Source organism: Rattus norvegicus, chromosome 14 (assembly GCF_036323735.1).
Source record: "Rattus norvegicus strain BN/NHsdMcwi chromosome 14, GRCr8, whole genome shotgun sequence".
NCBI classification, from domain to species: Eukaryota; Metazoa; Chordata; class Mammalia; order Rodentia; family Muridae; genus Rattus; species Rattus norvegicus.
This window is the reverse complement of record NC_086032.1, coordinates 77,202,654-77,223,803: the sequence shown is the minus strand read 5'-3', so window position 1 is coordinate 77,223,803 and position 21,150 is coordinate 77,202,654. Positions and strand designations below refer to the sequence as shown.

At 48.1% G+C, this 21,150-nt stretch overlaps 1 long non-coding RNA gene across 3 annotated transcripts; it reads left to right on the top strand.

The window, feature by feature from the left end:
• Positions 1 to 1,591: 1,591 nt before the first annotated feature.
• On the top strand, positions 1,592 to 19,841 carry LOC120096636 (uncharacterized). Of its 3 annotated transcripts, XR_010057573.1 has the most exons (3): positions 1,673 to 1,825; positions 17,394 to 17,524; positions 19,356 to 19,841. It is a non-coding gene; the product is annotated as an uncharacterized LOC120096636 (long non-coding RNA). The 3 variants fall into 3 exon arrangements; XR_010057574.1 differs by lacking the exon at positions 17,394 to 17,524 and having other exon boundaries at positions 1,592 to 1,825; XR_010057575.1 differs by lacking the exons at positions 17,394 to 17,524; positions 19,356 to 19,841 and adding an exon at positions 3,207 to 3,368 and having other exon boundaries at positions 1,592 to 1,825.
• The last annotated feature ends 1,309 nt before the right edge of the window (positions 19,842 to 21,150 follow it).

The window sequence follows — 21,150 nt, the reverse complement described above, 5'->3', positions numbered from 1 at the left end:
TTTTAAAGAGTGTTTGCCAGACAGTGAGAAACAGTGGCAGAGATGGAACCCAGACCTAACAGTCATTCATAAAGGACCAACGCCATCAACTTCTATGAGCCTGGTACCAATCTAGGAAGGGACCAGAATCCTACCTTCCATCCACACCATAGCTGGTTCCATGCTCAGGTCCCAGCTCTCTGCACGACAGTGGTCTAGATGCACGGACGAAGAGTCATCCTGGAGGAGACTCTACCAGAGAGAGAACCCAGACACAAGAACTAATAGCCATAGGTCTTTCTCCAGGGAGTTCTCACATCTGGTCCAAGTCAGAAAGGCACAAACCAGATGTCAGGAAAGCCAGGCCGGTATGGTGAGGCAAGACCACTGACAGAACAGAAAAGTTGCCTAGACAGCCTGCGTAGTGCTGGAGGTAGGAGATCCTCTAAGTGCGACCTGAGCCAGTCTTCCATGGCTACATAAGATTGTTGAGTCAAATGGAATACCTCTTTCCATACCCCACAACCCAAAGGGCTGTTCAAGTCCAGAAGAAGTAGAACGTGTAGTCCTGGAGATTACCAGTGGTGATGAACTTCAAGCCAGGAGCCCACAACTCTTACAGATCAGGGAAATGGAGGCCGAAGGCGGAGTGACTCCCAGTTGTTCCCTAACAGAGTTTGGAAGCCAACACTCAGTTCAGCTCGGCACCATGCCCAGCCACTGTGCCCACACTGCTTGTCATGTTACAGTCAAAGGGGAAAACATTCTTCCCCACATTTTGCCTCTATTGTCTGCCCAGCATCCCTGTGACAATGATGTAGCAGGGACCATTGCCTTACTTCCCACGGTAGGAATCAGAAGTCCAACATCGCTTTGCTAAGTCCACTTGAGCCACTAGCTCCTCGAAGTTAGAAGGGACCTGGGTCCACAGGAAGACAGTGCAAGGAAAGAGATCGAGGTTAGAGACAGAGCACAGGAAGGACAGGGAATGGGAGTGGGTAAGTGATCCTCCCAGAGGCTTCCAAAGGCTCTTATGGACCAGCTAGCTCTCGTGGGGTGAAATCTGTCTAGCTTGGACAGATGCAGGGTTCAAAAGCATTTTGGGTATCTTAGCCATCTCTTTATCCTTGCTCCCTCCCACACCTGCTACCACGTACATGTCATAAAGGGTTCCAGTTTTATCAACTGAAACTTGTATGGTCCTCAGTCCTTCTTCCTCCACCAAGACAGTCAGAGCAAGAGGCCATATCCATGTTTCTTCAATGTCCGGGGTTTTCTGCTGGTGGCTGGGCAGGGCTTGATGTGAGTCTCTCAGAGTTTCTGAGTCCTTAAATGACCTGGCAGGTCAGGAGAAGGACTGTGTTGTGTGGGTGGAAGTTTTATTTTTCTGTATTGACCGTAGGCCTTTACAGCCTTCCTTTATGTCTCCAACAGTGTGTGCGATGGCTCCCCTAGAGGCAACTGTTGGCCGTTACAAGACGGTAAGGTGGACCATCATGGAAGGTGTGTCCATTGAGAAGGTGTGTCTGCTGAGATTTCAAGTTGACAAAAATGGACACGGGGTGGAGATAGCCAAGAGAACAGAGTAAGATAAGTCACAGAGCCACGTTTGGCAGCTGTGCAAATGATCCCCGTTGAGGGATCTAGAACCTGGAATGTTCTAGAACCTGGGATGATCAAAGGTTTCCATGTGTACCTAGAATGTTAGAAGCTTAATGAATGAGGAGTCAAGTGGCAGGAACAAGCCTCGGACTATAGCTGGTGCGAACAGAGTGGCAGAGGAGTGGACAAAGGAAGGAGAAAGAGACACAGAGGAGACACTGAGGCACTAAACAAGGGGCAGCAGGTAGGACAGCTGGGCTATTTTGTCTCTTCTCTGTCCATGTGGCCACTCAGCCCTCTCAAGGGACTGGGATATGGGTCCCCTGGACACTTGTATAAATTCATGGCATGAAGGAGCCATGAGTACATGTAGGATTTGAGCAGGAACCCAAAGCCTACCAACAGGAGTCCCTCACCATCAGCCCTGCCCTGCATTCGGTATTGATCTAGCCTAAAGAGAATATCCCCACATGATCCCAGAGCTGCATCAGCATCTGACGATGGGGGCGACAGAGGTGAAGGAAGGGCTCAAAGGAGCTGAGGCAGGACTGAGGGGCGCCAAATTCTTAATGTTACCCAGCTGTGCCGGGAGGCTGGCCGGGGACCTGGGCAACCAGAGCGCTATGACTCGAACGGGCCTGGAGACATGAATGAGTCAGCAGGATGCAGAAGCCAAAGTGGCCATTTGCCTGTGGCTCCTGCAGTAGGAGCAGCTCTGCAGAAGCCTGGCTGCCCTGCTGCAGGGAAGCTGCTGTGGCCAGGTGCATGCCCGGGATGCTTTGTTCTGAGCACCAACCTTTCCACCTTCTTTGTCTAAAAGCCCAACATTGTTTCCCAACAACTAAGTTCAGGAAAAGCCCCCAAGAAAGTTAGAGAGCCTCAAGGTCATGTGCTCTGAGAATCTGGGGACCTGACTGGTGTAAAGTAGGCTCCAGGGCCCTCCGAAATGGCCTGACAAGAGGCTGTAACGCAGAGATGCAGGCACACACACGTGCATGCGTCAGCCTCGTCGCAGTGGCCTTCTGGCCTGGGAATGTCTACATGTCATTCACACTGTGGCCCTTCTGCCTTCCCTAGGCACAGCTGTCAGATGGCACCAGGGTGAGTGGCAGGAAAGAACCCTATCCAGACGCCAGCCTCCATTCAGTCCTGCTCAGCCCAGAAAGGAGCTGGCAGGTGTATGCCCCAGGACACCATTTGACCTAGACCTGGCCCTCAGGTCTACAACCTGCTGGGAAGAGTGTGGGTGAGTGAGTGAATGAGTGAGTGAGAGCCCAGGATCCCCAGCTGGGAGGCCAATCTTGTTCCAAGTGCAGGAGGAAGAGTTTGCTATACCAGAGGACTGGGGACAAGGCCCACAGCCTGTACTCTACTACCCAGGTGGGAGCAGAGAGCTAAACTCCACAACAGGACAGGAGCCCATTGACGTTTGAGGAGGGTCAGTAACACAACACAGGAGTGGGCCAGGAGAGACATGCCACCAAGGCCATGAGGATATGATCTAGATGTGTAATCTGGATTCAGACCCAGATCCCAAGCAGAGATGCTTTCCGTCCCTCACCCCTTCTTCATTCTTCTCCTGGACCCTCCCCTTCCAATACCCTCACCCAATTCTCTGCATTTAGATGTTCTTGTGGCATCTCTCAGATGGCTGACACCTCAACCCTCTGGACCACGGTAGAGCCGATGCTCTCAGCAAACTGACCACAGTCGTCCTTCAGCACTCCAGACACCAATATGAGAGAGGAGGTCTGGCCAGCAGAACCAAGTGCCTGAGTGGAGACTTAGAGTTGTGTGTTTGCCCAGTGTTTCTGTAGTCTCTGCTCTCTTCTTCTGTATCTGATGGCTTGCATCGCTAGATGCTCCTCTTGGACTTGTGCTGGCAATGTTTCATTTTTGGCATGTGTAGCTGGAGACACAGTCCAACGCTCAACAACCAGCCAGGATCCCATTTTCAGTGGATATAGGGAATGGATGGTCTCCCCAGGGTAAACCCCAGGCCTGATCCCACTGTCAGCACAGCCTGAATCTTTCACATGTCCACTTGCTTTTCTGTCTCTCCCATGCCAAAATGATCAGCTTAGAGGGGTAGACCCTAACCAATGAAGAACTGGGAGGTGATGCCTATAGTTCCAAAATGGAGTCACTTGTGTCAAACTCTGAGAATGTGAAACCAGGTGAGACCATGAGGACCTCTCTCCTTCTCCCTCTCCCTCTCCCTCTCCCTCTCCCTCTCCCTCTCCCTCTCCCTCCCTCTCTTTCCTGTGCTAAAGAGCAGGAACTATCACAGGAGACTGCCAGATCCACACCCCAACAGGAAGGCCTCCCTCCGTACCTCAGAGAGAACATAGAGGACATCTAGATTCAGCACAACAGCCTGTCCAGCATGGACCGACACCACCCTTCTTACTGAACCTTGCAGCCAAGGATAATTGTTTCAAGACAACTTACGTACACCCCTTCGTTTTATCTTTTAGAACCCTCATCAGGCTGGGACTGGGACTTAGTAATGAAACCCTTGCCTAGCATGCTCAAGACTCTGATATTCCGCCCTCCACACTGCACAATAACCAAAAGCAAAACCTTCTCTTCCAGTGTCTCCCTGAATATTCCCTGGCTTTCCCATGCTGTGTGAGTTCTACTGCCCCTGACAGTCCTGAGATCTCTCTCTCTCTCTCTCTCTCTCTCTCTCTCTCTCTCTCTCTCTCTCTCCCTCTCTCTGTGTGTGTGTGTCTGTCTGTCTGTCTGTCTGATGTTTCATTCATAAATCTGGGTTTTAAAGACCCATGTTGACTCAACCCAGCAGGCATGGATTGAACCAGGCATGAAGGAGCTCAGAAAGGGACAGTGACCATTGAGGGCGGAGCACTGAGTTTGGTTCAGTGTAGGTGAGCAGAAGAGAAAGGGGGCTGGACTGAGTGACAGGTCAAAAGTTGTGGCAGCTCCCACAGGGACAGGTGAAATACAGGATATGTGGGGGGCAGACACTGGGTCAGCAGAAGACAAGCAATGTGTTGACCTATAGTTTGAAGAGCCTACTGTACGTCCGGCATAGTCTCACCCAGATGATACTGTGTTGACTGTCAGGTTCGGTTCTGCCCCACAAGAACACTCTATAAAGAAGTCTGCCAATGGGCCAATGAGCAAGGCAAGAGACCATGCTGCAGGTGATGACAGCAGAGCCCTGATAAATTGGCTTTCCAGGGACTCAGATCAGTAACCTCAGCAGAGATCCCTTTCTCCTGCACCCCAGCTATGGACATGTGTAAAAGATCCTAGTCACTGCCCCTCCCTAACCCAGAATCAGAAAAGGCAAGGGTCTGTACCTCAGAGGGGAGAAGACATCCCTAGACAAGGAATGCAAGAAAGAGGTCCTGGATCTTAACCTCGGGGTGGGGCTGATCCGTCTGGGACAACTGTCTGCCCAGAAAGAAGATTCCAGAATGGAGCTAAGGCAGTGGATTTGTTTGTTTATTGTTTGTTTGTTTTTGTTTTTGTGGTTTGGTTTGGGTTGGGTTGTGCTTTTTGTTTTGTTTTGTTTTCAGGGGGTGTTTGTTTTTTGTTTTGTTTTTGGTTTGGTTTGATTTTGTTTTGTCTTGGTTAGTTTGGTTTGGTTTGGTTTGGTTTGGTTTGGTTTGGTTTGGTTTGGTTGAATATATTAGCCCTGAAGAGGCAGAGCCTAGCCTCTTAGGCAAGGGGCAGACAGAGTGTCCACCACCTAAGTCCTGGCAGGGTTTCTCCCAGATCACTAGGATGTGGACATGAGGTGGGTAACACCAAAAGGGAGTGTCACAACCAAATATCAGAACAGATTTTGATAGGTTAATCCAAGGCCAGCATCTCTGCCAACTACACACTTGGAGACCTGGAGACTTGACAGACAGGGTGTCCAGAATGACAGTGTGGGCTCAGACAAGGTGGCTATGTAGGAGTCTCCGACATGCTTCTCCATCTGTTCTCAGATCACATGACAGACTCCAAGGCTCAAGCAAGGGTGGACTGGGCTGGCTCAGCGTCAGCCTTGCTGCTGAGCCGAATGCAGGTCTGCTGATATCAAATCTTCCAAGTCTCAAAAGAAGCCAGAGATGCAGATGTTTGTGTGACAGCTCCAACTTTTAAATGTTGGCGACTAGACTTGTTTTTAAGAAAACACCATATGGTTCAAAGCAGGCGTAGCTCTTAGGACTAGCTCATAGGAGGTTTCTCTGAGGGTCTCTCCTGCCCTGACTTTTGTGAAGGTTGGCATGTGTTGGGGGATGGGGAAAGAAAAGAATTAGAGGAAGATGCGCCTTCTGGTCACCAGGTTGCAGTCACACTCCTCTGGGCATGATCCAAGGCTGGCTGATGCTAGGGTAGCCCATGAGCCCTCAGTGGCTTGTGCTGGGCTCCTCCTGCCTTCCTGTCTTGTCAGACCCACAAGTAATGACTGCCCCATGTGCCTGGAGCTGGGTGAGTTTAGGCCCCATCCCTTTGAGATGGCACTAGGACACAAGAACCACGGAACTCCCCAAAGCATACTAGAAAAGTTGGGGAGAGAGAATAATTTAGAGACAAGCCCTGGCTCCTCCCCTAAGGGCACAAACAATATTTCCTGCGCCTCAGTTTCTTCTTCTCTAACGACAGAAGGCCAACAGATAGGGTAATGCCATCCAGACAAAGGAGCTCAGCAAAAGGACTTTCTTTACTTTTCTAAAGAGGTCTCAACATGTCTCAGACTGGCCTTGAACCTGCTATTTGACTGAGAATGAGCTTGTGCACCTCACTTCTTGGGATTACAGAATTGCTGTGTGCCCCCAGTGCTACTTTACCGGCTGGGGATCTGATAGGGCCTTGTGCATGCTAGGCAAACAGCCTATCAACTGAGCCAAACTGGCTTGTTTTGAGCTTCCAGTTTAAATCACTGTGATTTGCAAAACAAAAGTGTTCTCAGGAATGGCCAAGATCTGCAGGTCTCTGAGCTCTGCCCTGGACTCTGCCCTCCTGCACTGGACCTGTGTCCTCTGTGGAGAGACCTCATCATGTTGACAGGCAGCCATAAGGTAGACAAGGCAGGAGCTAGCTTTCCTGAAGCCCACGCTCAAATTGCAGTGTGGTTAATTTGGGTGATCATGGACAGACTCCATTCAGGACGGTTCTGCCTCTGTATGAAAGACATTTACCTTGGAGCCTCCCCTGTTTCTACCAATTTATGGGAGCCATGGTGAGTCCTGCCTCTGCTGCCCAAACCAAAGTTGTTCTGCACACGCTCTGAGACCCCTTTATCTTAATTAAGCATAAAAATCAGGGAATTCCAAACTAAGCTTTCCTGAGTTGTGTGGGCAGGAGAAATGTTTGAATCTGCTTTCTTGGCTGTGTCTTTGCAAGGCAAGCGCTTCCAAATGTTTGGCCCAGTCCCTTGGCCTCAGCCTCCCCCTCGTTGCCTGTCCTCAGGAGGAAGGCTCCAGAGATAAGGGGGGAGCAGGTTTGAGCCAATCAGAAGACTGTACACTGACCGTGGATGACCCCTGGCTGGGTCTTCCCAGCACCTGGATGACTGGCTGCTCTGGACTTCCCCTGTGCCAGATGTGCTTGGCAGCCGCCCTCTGTCAATCAGGGGCTCAGGTCTGGAAAAGTAGAGAGCTGCAAACAACGGCAGGGGTGAGAAGGTGACGCCTGGTTAGAAAACATTGAAATTCAGCTTGGTTGCCTTCCAGCCCGTAGAACAGGCTGTTCAGGAGTTTGCAGGACTGGCAGGGATAAATAGAGGAGGAGGCTCGGCCGCCATCTTGTAAGATGAGTAAAGCCCTTCAGCTCTTACCTCACCAGGCTGCTCCTCCAGAGGAACAACACAGGGGAGACAGGGAAGGGTCATATCAAGGCTCTGGGCTTGTGTGTAAATTACTCCTGTGTCACTGTGACTAAAACACCTGACAGAAACAATGTAAAGGGAAGAAATGGTCCTTCTGGTTCCTGGTTTCAGAGTTCCTACCCACCACTGGCAAGCATGGTAGAGTTCCTGGCAGTGGGATCATGTGATAGGAGACTCTACTTCCATCAGCTAGAACCCACTCCCTAAAATCCTGACAACCTCCCAGTGTAGCACCACCAGCTGAGAAGTAAGCAAACAACATGTGATGCCAGGGAAGCATTTCAGAGTCAAACATCGCTCCTTAGAACCAAGCTTACTACTTACCAGTTGGGCAGATGAAGTCCACTACTTTAATCCAATTCTGTTGCTGTAACAGAATACCTGAGACTTGGTTGTTTATAAGAAATAAAGGTTTGTTTGGCTCACATTTTGGGGACTGTCAAGTCCGAAATCACAGGGCCGGCTTCTACTGAGAACTGTATTGTATTGTGTTTTATTGTGTTTTGTTGTGTTGTATTGTGTTGTATCAGAATGCATTACACTGGGGTTAGGGATTTAGCTCAGTGGTAGAGTGCTTGCCTAGTAAGCGCAAGGCCCTGGGTTCGGTCCCCAGCTCCGGAAAAAAAAAAAGAATGCATTACACTGTATCAAAATGTATTGAATGTATTGCTTCAATCCATGATAGAGAGTGGTACCTCACTGCATAACAACCCATTCTCATGATGGCTGGTTAAATCCCATGAGAGCCAGAGCCTCAGTGGCCAGATTCTGAGAGCTCCACCCTGCCCCCTATCTCTACTGCACTGAGACCACATTCTGCACAGGATCTATGGAGACACACCAGAATGTCTGTCTGTCTGCCTCTCTCTCTCTCTCTCTCTCTCTCTCTCTCTCTCTCTCTCTCTCACACACACACACACACACACACACACACACACACACACACATCCCTGGTTCTCCTGACAAAGAGACGCCATGAGGATTAATACAGAGCAGCAAGAGGACACTACAGAGATAGATGCATCTTGGTGATATAAAGTAGAGCTCCAGGGACTACCCACAGCCTCCAGAAGTCCATAGAGCAGAAAATCATGCATAGGCAGAAGCATCCCTCTCTCTAAATGCCTTCCCATCCAAGTCCCACAATGAATCGCTACTGACTGTCCATTCTAGTATAGTACCGCCTGCCTATGATCAAGGATGCTATAGGAAACAGCCCAGCGCAGTCTCTTGGTGGCATTGTGAGGACACCGTTCTCTGCTTCCCAACATCACACTTCAGTGGACAAGTAGGAAAAAGAGTTTTGTCACCATCATCCGTATAACAGGCTCTGAGACATTGGCTCAGTTTCCCTAGCAGACCCCTGGAGTCACATTCTTGATGAGAACAGAAGCAGGAGCCCAGCTTGTCAAAATGTCCTCATCTCACTGCCTACCCTTCACAGGCCAGTTTTACCCCATCTGCCTTCAATTGTTTGCCTTGGTCCCTCTGCCCCCCAGATCTCAGCTTGCTTTAATCCAGTTGGAATTTGAATATTAGTAAATCGAGTTAAATTTTCTGAGGGCAGAGTTGGGGTGGGCTGTTGCATGGTAAATACAGGGTGATGGAGATGTCAGCTTTGGGTGTATCACTCAGTAAGGCTCAAGTAAACGTGACTCCCTGTCTGCCTTGGTCTCAGCTGGTCTCAACATTCCATAGACTGGTATTTAGTTCTAGGTGATCTTGGAGAACAGAGGAGTAAGATCAAGGTGCTAGTATGGTCAGGGGCTGTAGAAGTAGGGGCCGTGCTCTGACCAGTAGAAATCTGGTTTCTAGTTTCATACTCAGTTGGTAGAAAGAGTTGATGGCTCTCTGGCCTCTCATAAGAGCACTTATCTCCTCCATTGAGGGCTGCTCCCTTCAACCTAGTTACTGTCCAAAGGCACTGCCCAACATCCTCACTAGATAGGGTTATAGCTAGTGCTAGTGGTGTTATACCCAAAGGCATTGCCCCCAACACCCTACTATGGTTATATCTGGTGGTATTACATCCAAAGGCATTGCCCCAATGCCCTCACTAGGATTAGAGCAGATGGTATTACATCCAAAGACACCACTCCAACACCCTCACTCAAGAGTTACAGTGGATGGTGGATTTCTCATTTTTCTCGCTGCTATAACAAAATGCCTGACTGAAGCACTCAAGGACTGTCCATGATGATGGAAAGGGCATGGTGGCGAGACTGTGGAGTGGCTGCTCACACTACACCCATAGTCAGAAGCTCAGATCACTGGCTTTTTCCCAGTCTATCTAGAACCTGTTCTGTGAAATGATGCCACCACATTTTGAGTGGCTCTTCTTAGCCCAGGCACCCGGTCTAGAAAATCCCTACCAGACACACCCAGAGATACATCTCCTGGGTGATTCTAGAGCCCTCCAAGTTGACAGTATTAGACACACACACTCAAAGTCTCACTACTGTCCCCTTCTCCTGGGAATATAGAGCACTGCCCACCAGCAGATGCGATCCCACACTGTTGACCTCTACAGACCCTGGATGAGATTGGTATAGGCATATGTGCTCCTGTCCGATAAGTCGGCCTCCTCTGCTTTTATCTGGGACATCCTGGGACATCCCAGAGATGGAGTACTCATGATGACACTGCACTTCTCACTTCTAGCTGACCTTTTCTCCATCATGACGTGTCTACAAGCCCCTCATAGACTAAGTGGCAGTTTCTAGGAGGTTATAAGAATGTGCAATGCTTGACAGGGGCTGAGAATCTCACTGCTATGAGGTCAAAGAAGACCATGCCTTACTGGGAGAGACATCTCCCATCTGAACCTGTCATACATCCAAAGAGAGTCCACAGGGAGACAGAAAGTAGGGAACTTAAGAATGTAGAGAGTACCAAGTTTAATCCATTTCTTCAGTAAAAACCTACTATAAAAATCCTTTCTGTGGGTTGGGACCCAACAGATACAGCTGTGACCAAGACACCTCAGTACCTGCCCTGAGGAAGCTTAGATTCTAAGAGAGGAATCTATAACCAAAAAGGAGTTATAAGGCAAGGTCCAGAGAGTGGCTTCCACTATGGAGGAATTCTGCAACCAGGGTTCCTACCCTGACTCATGGGCCATCACAGTAGCACCTGTATTTCTCTATCACGTGTAGAGTGGACAATACTGTCACTTGTGTGTTTGGAGAATGAATATGTCATGTAATGATTCTGAGTGCACAGAATGAAGCAGTCATGAGACCGCTTCTTGGATGCACTGCCTTCCCTACTCCGTGCTGAGAACTTAGAAAACTTGCCTACTGTGTGCTGAATACATCATGGCCCTTGGGAGTGCCAGACATCTGTCAGCTGGTAACAAAACCAAATATTTTCCCAGGTGAAAACACCCAAGTGCAGGGCAAAACAAACTCAATAGAAGCCTATCCTTTTATATTCTACAAAGGATCCTACCTTGGGTTCTTATCTTAGGCAGTCCTTAGATAATACTGGATATTATCCTAAGAGTGGAAATCTAGAATGGATCCTATCAGCCAGATGACATGGACCATGTCACCTGTAGTACACAGCTGCCAGAATGTCCCATTTTCATAGAGACAACAGATGAGTAGAAAGGGCATTCACCTCTGATGCTGAGGAAGTAGGATGTGTTGGAGGTACCCCCTTGATCTCCCTGTTTATATGATGAAGTCATCATTGCCAATGAGCTCCATTTGGAGGCAGAGACTTGAAAGAAAACTCATGAAGTCATAAGGATGGGGAGTCTGTGGGATTAGTGTATGAAAAGTGACAGCTTAGTGACAGATCCTTTACCAAGATGCAAAGTGGCTTCCATGCTGATCCGAGACTTCAAGCTCCCATCACCATACAAACATAAATTCCTCCTCTCTGAGCTACCCTGTCTGTGGTAGTTTAGTTACCAAAAAGTGACTAGGAGGAGAAGTGTCTGAGAAGCGGCAACTACAGAACTACATAATTTATGGGGCTGAGTGGCTGCTGGTGAACACTATTGATGCCCAGAAGGGAGAGAGCCAGACACAAAAGGAGTCACCAACTGAAGCAGGGGTTGAGAGTCAGAGGTCCTTTGGTCTAGCACCTCCCACCACTTCAGTGGTTACATTACCCATACTCCAGTGAGCTTCCCCAAGTGGAGGGAGACATTGGTAGCACAAATCGGAATTTGATGGGAAGGAGGAAAGAGACAAAGGGCTGATATCTCCCGTGTGACCCTTCCTTTTCTTCTGCCTCACACACCACTGATCCCAGCTCTGGCTACAGAGCCCCAAACTGCACAGATTCTGCCCAGCTGCAACAACAGAGAGAAAGGGCACCTCACCTGGCATTTGTTTACCAGCACTAGGCCCTCGGAATGCTGCAGAGGCTCTGTGTCTGGGAACCAGACTCAGCAGAGTACATGTGACCCTTGCCCTCATCCCTACTTCTTGCTGCAAGTGATGCACCTCACAGCAATGGCTAGTAAAGAAACACAGGACACAGAGGATCCTGATGTTTTTACCAAGCTGTTTTACCAAGCAACCCTATACAGTACAGCAACTTCAAAGGGCAGAAGTCGGTTGTACTAACCTGAGTCTAAGGGGTCTGAATGTGCTGAGGCAACAGGGGAAGCTTCCAAGTCCTTCTCTGCCATTTCAATGCCCTGCGACATGTCTGGCACCTGTCACTTTGTGTCGCCATCAGAATTCAGCCCCGCTGAATACTACAAGGGGAGGAAATGGTATTTTTTTTCCAAAATGTCAACATTACAGAGGTCTTTATTCTGTGTCACACAGATCATCTTTGTGTCTCCATTGGATGACACCACAGGACATTAAAAACGTGAGAGCAAAGAGCTCAGGAGGCCTCAGCCCTAGAACTACAGGCACCTGAGGAAGGATGGGTGCAGGAAAGGTGGCCCTGTCCCGTAGAAGTGCAAGCATAGTTAATTATCCAGTGCCAAATGGTGAGTCCTGAAAACATATATACAATTTGGATTATACAGACTAAGCACGTCACATCTAGGAATATATGCATATGCATATACATATACATATCCACATATGTATACAATAGCAGTTAGGGAAATATGAGGCCATGAATCTGAAGAACAGTGAGAGGGTTATACAGGAAGGTTTTGAGGAGGGAAGAGGAAGGGAGAAATGTTGTGATTGCATTATAATCTCAGGGAAAAAACAAAACACACATGAAATAAATGAATCTACAAAAAAAATAAGTAGTGGTTTTGTTTACTGGATAATGGATGATGGTGTTCCTCAGAGTCAGACAGATTCAGCACAGAATTCTAGCTGCCTTTGAAGAACTAATTCCAACACTGTTCAAATTAGTCCACAGAATAGAGGGAAAGGAGCACTTCTAACTTTCTACAAAGTCATTGAAACCAGATAGCTACACACGAAACTCAGACAATAACCCAACAAAGAGAGAAAGGGTCAGAGAGAGGGGACAAGAGAGAATGATCAGCCCATCTCCCTGATGAGGTCAGATGCAAAAATTCTCCACTAAATATGTGGAAACTTCCCCGGTTAGTTTTACATCAACATGACACGAGCTAGAGTCACCTGAGAGGAGAAAACCTCAGTTGAGAGAGTGCCTCCATAGGTTGAAGCTGTAGAGTTTTCTTTATTAGTGATTGTTGGGGGAGGTTCCAGCCTATGGGATGGTAGTCCTGCATTCTCTTAGAAAACAAGCTGAACAAGCCCTGATGAGCAGGCCAGTAAGTAGCACACCTCCATACTTTCTGCATCCACCCTCGCCTTCAGGTACCTAACCTGTTTGAGTTCCTGTCCTGACTCCTTCAGTGATAGACTACAGTGTGGAAGTGTAAGTCAAATTAATCCCTTCCTCCTCAACTTGGAAGCTGAGCTCAGTGTGCTCATGGTGTTTCACCCCAGCAATAGTAAGCCTAAGATGCAAACTGTATCAAAAATACATCATAAAGATCATCCGCTATGATCAAATTGGTTTCATTCCACAGAGGCAGGAATGGTTCAATATGTGTAAATCAATAGACATAACCCAACACATAAATAGACTCGAGGACAGAAAGCACACGATTAATCACTTCAATTGCCACCTAAAAGGCCTTTGACAAAATCCAATACCCTTTCATGATAAATAAAGGCTACCTATTCCAAACTAACAGTAGCCATTATGTTCAGTGGAGATTTCTGACTTCTGAAATCAGCCTTGACGGTCTGAGGATGGACTGTGACGGGAGTGACACGGTCAGGAATATCCAGGGGAGGATGCCACTGTCTCTGCAACTCCTAGAGTGTGCCTATGGTCCCTGGTTCATGCCACTTCCTCAAAGAAGGCAACCTGGCCTCCTCAACCCCACTTCCATGACTTCCTCTCTATTCTAACTGTGTCCCCACGTCCTCTCTTTCCTAAATGTACTTGTAATTACCCGAGGCCAGCCCAGCTAATTCAGAGTGGTGGGTATCTGGTTGCTTGTTTCATCTCATTCTGTTGGGTCTTTATGAGACATGGTCTCACTCTGTAGCCTAGGCTGACTTTGAACTCACAGCCTTCTTCCTTGCCTCGGCCTCCTAGGTTGGGACTATAGGTATGAACTCTGGTTGGCACCTGGCTTTGATAATACAGATATACTGTGATATTGCTACAAAGCCATGGAAAACTCCTACTTTCCACTGAGATGTTTCTCAACTAAAGCTGCAAGAATTTTAACCTGAAAAACAGAGATAAAGGGAGTGTTTATGCAAGTCCTCCAATGCCATGTGGCCACATTGAAAGTTCCAGAATATGACTCTGGAGCCCACCCCAGAGCCTGCAACACAAACAAGGCGTTATACCAAATACCTACCATGCACCTAGCCAGAGCTGTCTTGAAAGAAACCTTTCATTTTCAAGTTCACTATGGGGTTCCCACCTCTCTGTACTTTGTAAGACTTACATTGCTGCCTGCTGCTACTGTGGCCTAACTCTAGGGTCTGGAAGAGGTTGACTTGCCAGGTTGCTCCCTTAATCATCTGAAGCCAAAAACAGGAGGTTCCAAACCATCCCTGGGACAGGAAGCAGAAGGATCCCAAAGCTTCCCTTGAGGGCAGTGGGTTGAAGGCTGAGCCTCCAGAGAGCAGGCGTGGATGCCAGCAGGCAGCCGGGTAATCACTGATGGTAGATTCAGTGATTGGGGCAGAGATCGCACCAGGTGAATGCGGGCTAAAGCAAAAGTGTTCCCAAAGCAAAGGGGCTTCCTTCTCTGCAGATCCTCTTCCTCCCTGGCATGTCTATGAGAAAGGTCTGTGGAAGGGCAAGTTGCCAGCCTGCTCTGAACTCTTACACATTTTCACTCTCCGTAGTTTCTGCCCTTTAATACCCTCTACCATGGGTGAGATGTGACAACGTTTCTAGCCACTTTTTGACCCTGAAGGCCAATCAATTTATTCTTTAATGTCTCATTACATTTATTTATTTATTCATTCATTTGTATGTGAATGTGGGGGTGGGGGGGTTGGATGTGGAAAACAGAGGTCAATTTGCAGGAGTCTTTTCTTTCCTTCTATCATGTGGGTCCCAAGGTTGGGACGCAGGTCATCAGGCTTGGCAGCAAGCATCTTTGGGTGCTGTGCCATCTCAGTGACCCAAGGAATTTCAAACGGCAACAAAATAAGGAGTGTGACAGGGGCCTCTTACCAGGTTCCACCGTTAGCATCCACTGCCGCAGAGTCCCCGCTACCAGAGGCAACTGCCATAGTGAACACTCTACAGGCTGGTTCTGTATTGACAGCCCAGGGCCCTACTGGGAGCTTAGCCTTCTTAATTTACCTGACACCAGGAACACTTTAAGAGGTGATTAGACAAGTACCAGGAAACAGTCCTAAAGGAAAACAAAAAAACAACAAAACACATCATTTCTGCTGAGAGAGAGAGAGAGAGAGAGAGAGAGAGAGAGAGAGAGAGAAGGGGAGGGGAGGGGAGGGGAGGAGAGGAGAGGAGAGGAGAGAGGAGGAAGAGGAGAAAGAAGGTGAAGAGGAGGAGGTAGAAGAGGAGGAAGAAGAGAAAGGAGAGGAAGAGAAGGAAGAGGAGGAGGAAGAGGAGAAAAGGTGAAGAGGAGGAGGAAGAAGAGGAGGAAGAGGAGAAAGGAGAGGAAGAGAAGGAAGAGGAAGGAGGAGGAAGAGGGAAAGAAGGTGAAGAAGAGGAGGAAGAGGAAGAGGAGGAGGAAGAGGAAAAAGGAGAAAGGAGAGGAAGAGGAAGAGGAGGAGGAAGAGGAAAAAGGAGAAAGGAGAGGAAGAGGAGGAGAAGAGGGAAAAGGAGAAAGGAGAGGAAGATGAGGAAGAGGAAAAGGAGGAAGATGAGGAGGAAGGAGAAGACGAGGAGGAAGAAGAGGTAAATCACATGGAACCCACTTCCGTTCCCCAGAGAAACTCGGTAAACGCAATAGCATCACTGTTTCCGAGGCAGGAAACTGAGGCCCCAGATGACACCGTTTCCCTACCCCACTCAGTAGATAGTGAGGCCACATTCTGACAAAGCCTTTTCAGACTGCAGAAACCACACTGCCTTCCCATGACAAAAGAAAAAAATAAGCACATGCTGAGTTTCTGGCCTCGCCTCCCACACCCTTCTCAAGTCACTACTTAATATTCAAATGTGCAAAATTTCCACACTGGGGAATCAAAAGTCCAAAGATTTTTCCCTAGAAGGCCTCAGAGCTTAATTTCTCACAAATGGCCCCAAGGATGGAAAAAGTCTCCCAAATTGAGACTGGCAGGAAAACCGGGGCCCATGTTGTCTGATTTTCTTCTCTCCTTTCTTGGCGCCAGTGCGCTCAGCTCACGCCAATGGAAAATTCCCAAGTGCCAAGCCGTTCTCAGATAATCTGCACGCAAAAAAAAAAAAAAAAAAAAAAAAAGGAAAACGAAAACTCCTTCAACTCCGTCTATTAAGACAGCTCAAGAATGGCGAAGGGGGCTCCGGCCAAAACGTATCTCCGCCTCCCCCCGCCCCATCCCGACATCCTTTCATGTGGATCAAGAGCTTGCATCTAATCTCGGCAGTGATGACTTCAGCCTGCCTCGGGATGTGGGGCTCCGGAGGACCCCAGTGCCAAAGAGTCTGACCTTGGACAGAGCTGGGCCTGATAATGCTGAGAGAAAGAGAGAGGCAAAGATCCCCACAGGACACTGAGACAAATCTGCTCTGTGGGGCTTGTGCAGATGGCTCAGTCGGTAAAGTGCTCGCTGCGTAAGCATGAAGACCTGAGTTCAATCCCTAGCACCCGAGTAAATAGCCAGGCATGGCTGTACACCCTTGTGCTTCCTGTAAGCTCAGTGTTGGGATGAAGAGAGAGGAGGGTATCTGGGATTCGCTGGCCTGTTAGCTGAATTGGCAAATTCCAGGTCCCAGCGAGGGATTCTGTCTCTAAAAACAAAGGGAAATCCTGCAAGGTGGATCGACAGGTAAAGCGCTTGCAATGCATGCCTAGTGACCTGACTTCAATCCCTGGCACCCATGAAACAGTGGAAGGGGAGAATGCACTCCATAAAGTCTTCTCTGGCCCCACACTCATTCCATAACACACACACACACACACACACACACACACACACACACACACACACACACACACACACACGGGGAAGTAGGGGGAGAGGGAGATGGAGATTAAGTAATGTTCTATTTATAGAACAAAAATCCAAGTCCTCTCTTGCTGTCTCATATCAACAACAGCAGTAGTACAGCCAGCCAGATTTTATTTAAGCCCTTATGGGTCAGGCCTTATGCAAAACTGGGCATTTACCATGAAAAAAAAAAAAAAAAAAAAACCTGCGAGGAAGCAGCCCTCACCTTGACCATGAAGACAAGCATAAAAAATAGCAGTGGTCCACAACAGTTGGGTGATGGGACGGGACAAACAGATGGCCCTCAGGTGTCGTTGATATCATAAGGTGTGTCTTTTTTTGTTTGTTTATCTTTTATCTACCTTCAGACACACCAGAAGAGGGAATTGGATCTCATTACAGATGGTTGTGAGCCACCATGTGGTTGCTGGGAATTGAACTCAGGACCTCCGGAAGAGCAGCCAGCGCCCTTAACCGCTGAGCCGTCTCTCCAGCCCAGGTGCGTCGTTTTTAATCTATACTTGCACTAGGAAGTTTTCTCGTGTTATACGGGTGGCTGCTCCACATCAGGGAGAAGGAAACTAAACTTCGGGGAAGCTCAGAGGTTGCAGTCACAGAAACCAGATGTGTCTAGACTGTGCTCCTATCTCGAGAGTACCTGGTGGCTGAGGTCACTTTGTTGCCACAACAGGAGTCCCCTCTGCTCTAAGACTGGAGGCAGACAGACAGACAGACTTAAACTTTGTACTCACCAACCGCATGCTCAGGGTCCTTGCTGGTTCTGTTAGTGTAATAAACACCATGACAAAAATTGGCTTGAAGAAAACCAGGTTTATTTCACCTTACCCTCCCATATCACATTCCGCCAATGAGGGAGGTCAAGGCAGGAACCTGGAGACAGGAACTGAAGCAGAGGCCAAGGAGGGACAGTGCTTATTGACTTGCTTCTCCTGGTTTGCTCAGCCTGCTGTCTTATATCCCCAGTACCACCTGCCCAGGGGTGGAAACACCCACAATGGGTCGGGCACCCCATATAGGGATAATTAATTAAAAAAAAAAAAAAAAAACCTGCCTCTCAGACACGCCCGTGGACCATTTAGTGGAGGAAATTCCTCAGCTAAGGTTGCCTATTCCCAGGTGACTCTAGTTTGGGTCAAATTGCCAAAATACCAGCACATGGGCTCCCTATAGAGCTCTCACCAGGCCTGAGAGATCACAGGACAAGACCTCCACGGTGACCTCTGACCCCACATTTGACCGAGTGGCGCCAAGTTGAGGTTTGGATAAGTGCAAATCTGTTTTTCCCTTTGCCTTCTCTTTGTCTTCTCAGTCCTCACCAAAAAACAGTCATCCATCCATCCATCTATCCATCCATCCATCTATCCATCCATCCATCTATCCATCCATCCATCATCCATCCATTTATTCACTCCTTCATGTGTGCATGCGTTCATTCATTCCTTTCTTTCTTCTTTCTTCCCTTTTCTTTCCTGAGGCCCAGACTGACCTCAAACTAGAGCCTCCTACCTCTCTCTGCCTCCCAAATGACAGGATTACATCTATATTCTGCCACTTTAACAATAAGCACTTTACCTCTCCCACCCAACTTAGACACCAGGCAAAGAAGAAGAAAAACATTTTTGCTTTTGCTTTTGCTTTACTGAAGTTGGCCTGATTTCTTCGGTAACACTCTTTACTAGCCACCCTAGGAAGCTAGGACTCTGGGATTTAGCCACAGCAGGCCTTGCCAGGGGAAATATTCTATCTCAAGGTAAGGGCTGTGTACTCAAAAAACTGTGAGCAACAGTTTAGACGTAGAGCTCCCTCTTTCAGCTTGGATTCAGATGTTCTCTTCATTATAATTTGGGTTGCCCTGTTGCTTGCACGTGGATCCCTGTTTTATTAGCTGCGCAGGCAACTGGTCGGTCCACAAGCCCTCCCTGCGCCCAGGAAGCTCCTGTTGTTTGTGCGCCTGTGTCTTAGCATATGAAAAAGGAAGTTGAAACCGAGAGACAGACTCAGAGATGGGGGAAAGACAGCAAGCAGTAAAGAAAGCTTCATGTTGCAGGGCCTCTAAGGTATAAGATACTCTGCCTGTAGAAGAGTCCTAGTGCTCTAAGAAGGGTCGGGCCACACGGGGAGCAAGGCAGGACTTTTTTTAAGGTCTTATTTTTATTTTATTTTATTTATTTATTTATTTATTTATTTATTTTTACTCTTTATGTAGAAAAACTAGCATGGTGAGTTTCACTGGGTAGACAGTCTTGAGTAATCCATTCAAGGTCTCTTAGTCCAACTTAATGAAGCCTATGTCCTTTGCGTACTGACAGAAACACTGACAGCACATTCAGCTCGTATTTCCGGACCAGACCGTGGCGATTAGAGGAAGAACCCTGGCCGAATTTCTATCCATGACTTCAGTAGAACTGCTGGTGGCCTATCCTGCCTTCAGACTGCCAAGGGGGGAATTGGAGAGAGCTGGAGCACGCATGCGCTCTTCCCAAGGCAGAGAGTGCTTAAATACTGACGATAAAGGAACAAAAGCAGAAGCACAAAGGATGAGAAAGAACACCGAAGACATAGTCGTCGTTTAAAGTTAAAGAATTAGGGGCCAGCGAGATGGCCCAACGGACAAGGTTGTTTGCCACTAAACCTGAGTTCCTGTCTTCAGACCCTGAATCACATCCCAGGTGTGAAAGGAGAGAACCAATCAACTCCTACAAATTGTCTTCGACCTCCACACTCCTGCCACCGGGATGTGCGTACTCACATGTGCGCTAAATAAATAAATGCAGGCATGACAGTTCCAGAAGAAATCCAGGTCTGTTGGGGTTTGGTCTGTTGCTACGTACTGTAGTGCGGCCCCCAAGATCTGGGTAGGAGAGAGGCTGCACATAGACCCTATGTGGCCTTGCCCTCAAGTTATTTCTGATTGGTGAATTAAGATGCCTACATCCTATAGCTGGGCAGAATTGAGATAGGAGGGGCTTGGTATTCCTGGGCTTGTGGTTGGAGGAGGCCACAAGGAAAGAGAGAAGAAGGTGAAGAGAAGAGAAAGACGCCATGGGTTAGGAGTCAAGAAAGCATGCCCCTGAGGGCCGGCCAATTGGAGTTAAGAGCAGCCCAGATGAAACATAGTAATAACTCGGGGTTGTGGATAGGACAGTAGAGTCTAATAGCATAGACGGTAGATATCTGCCCAGTTTTAGTGATGATTAAGGTTTATTATAAATATAAAGGTAGTGTAGCCTATAATATATATATATGTGTGTATATATATATATATATATATATATATATATATATATATATATATATATATATATATATATGTAGCCTCAGTCTCCTTGGCTTCTACCCGCTCTTCTCATCCCACCCCTTACCCTAAACTTCTCCAGCTCGGGGACTGCCCCTCCCCCACTTCTCGCTCCTGTCTCCGGGCCATTTCAGCCTGGGCCTCTCTTGCTCCTCTTGGTCTTCTTTCCTCTTCTGTTCCTTTCTTCATCTCTGACTCTCCTTGCCCACCCTCCTCTCACAACATGGTTCAGTCTACTACTTGCTTCCCCTGCACTGGATTCTTTCAGATGCCTCTGGCTCTACTCCCTCATGTCTCCTCGACCATACCTTGGAGTAACCGGTTATACCCTCATTCCATTCATAAATGGGCCCAGTTCCAAGGGGGCTCAGCCTTTCCAAAGTGAGCCAAGCTGCTGACGAAACTCTTCTGAGGCAGGTGGGGATCATTCGTTTCTGGTGGCTTCTGTCACCCACATTTGACTCCAGTCGCTAGACCACGCCTCTTCAGCAGCTTCTTCCCACTGCCTGCTCTAACCACTTGTCTCTCCTCACCTACTGAGACCCCAGCACCATCATGGGGCAGCTCAAAACCTTCTTATAATGCCGGATCCTGGGGATCCCCACACACTGAAATGGTTGTATCTGAAGAAACACTGGGAGTGGGAAGGGCGAGGATAGGGTTGATCTTTTCCTTTGTAAGTGTCTCCAGACCACTTGACCTTATGCTATGTATGATGTCTTTTAACAAAACTAAATTAATTTTGCAAACCTTTAAAAAAAAAAGCTAGGGAAGACAATGAGAATGTAGTTTATACTCCTTATCATATG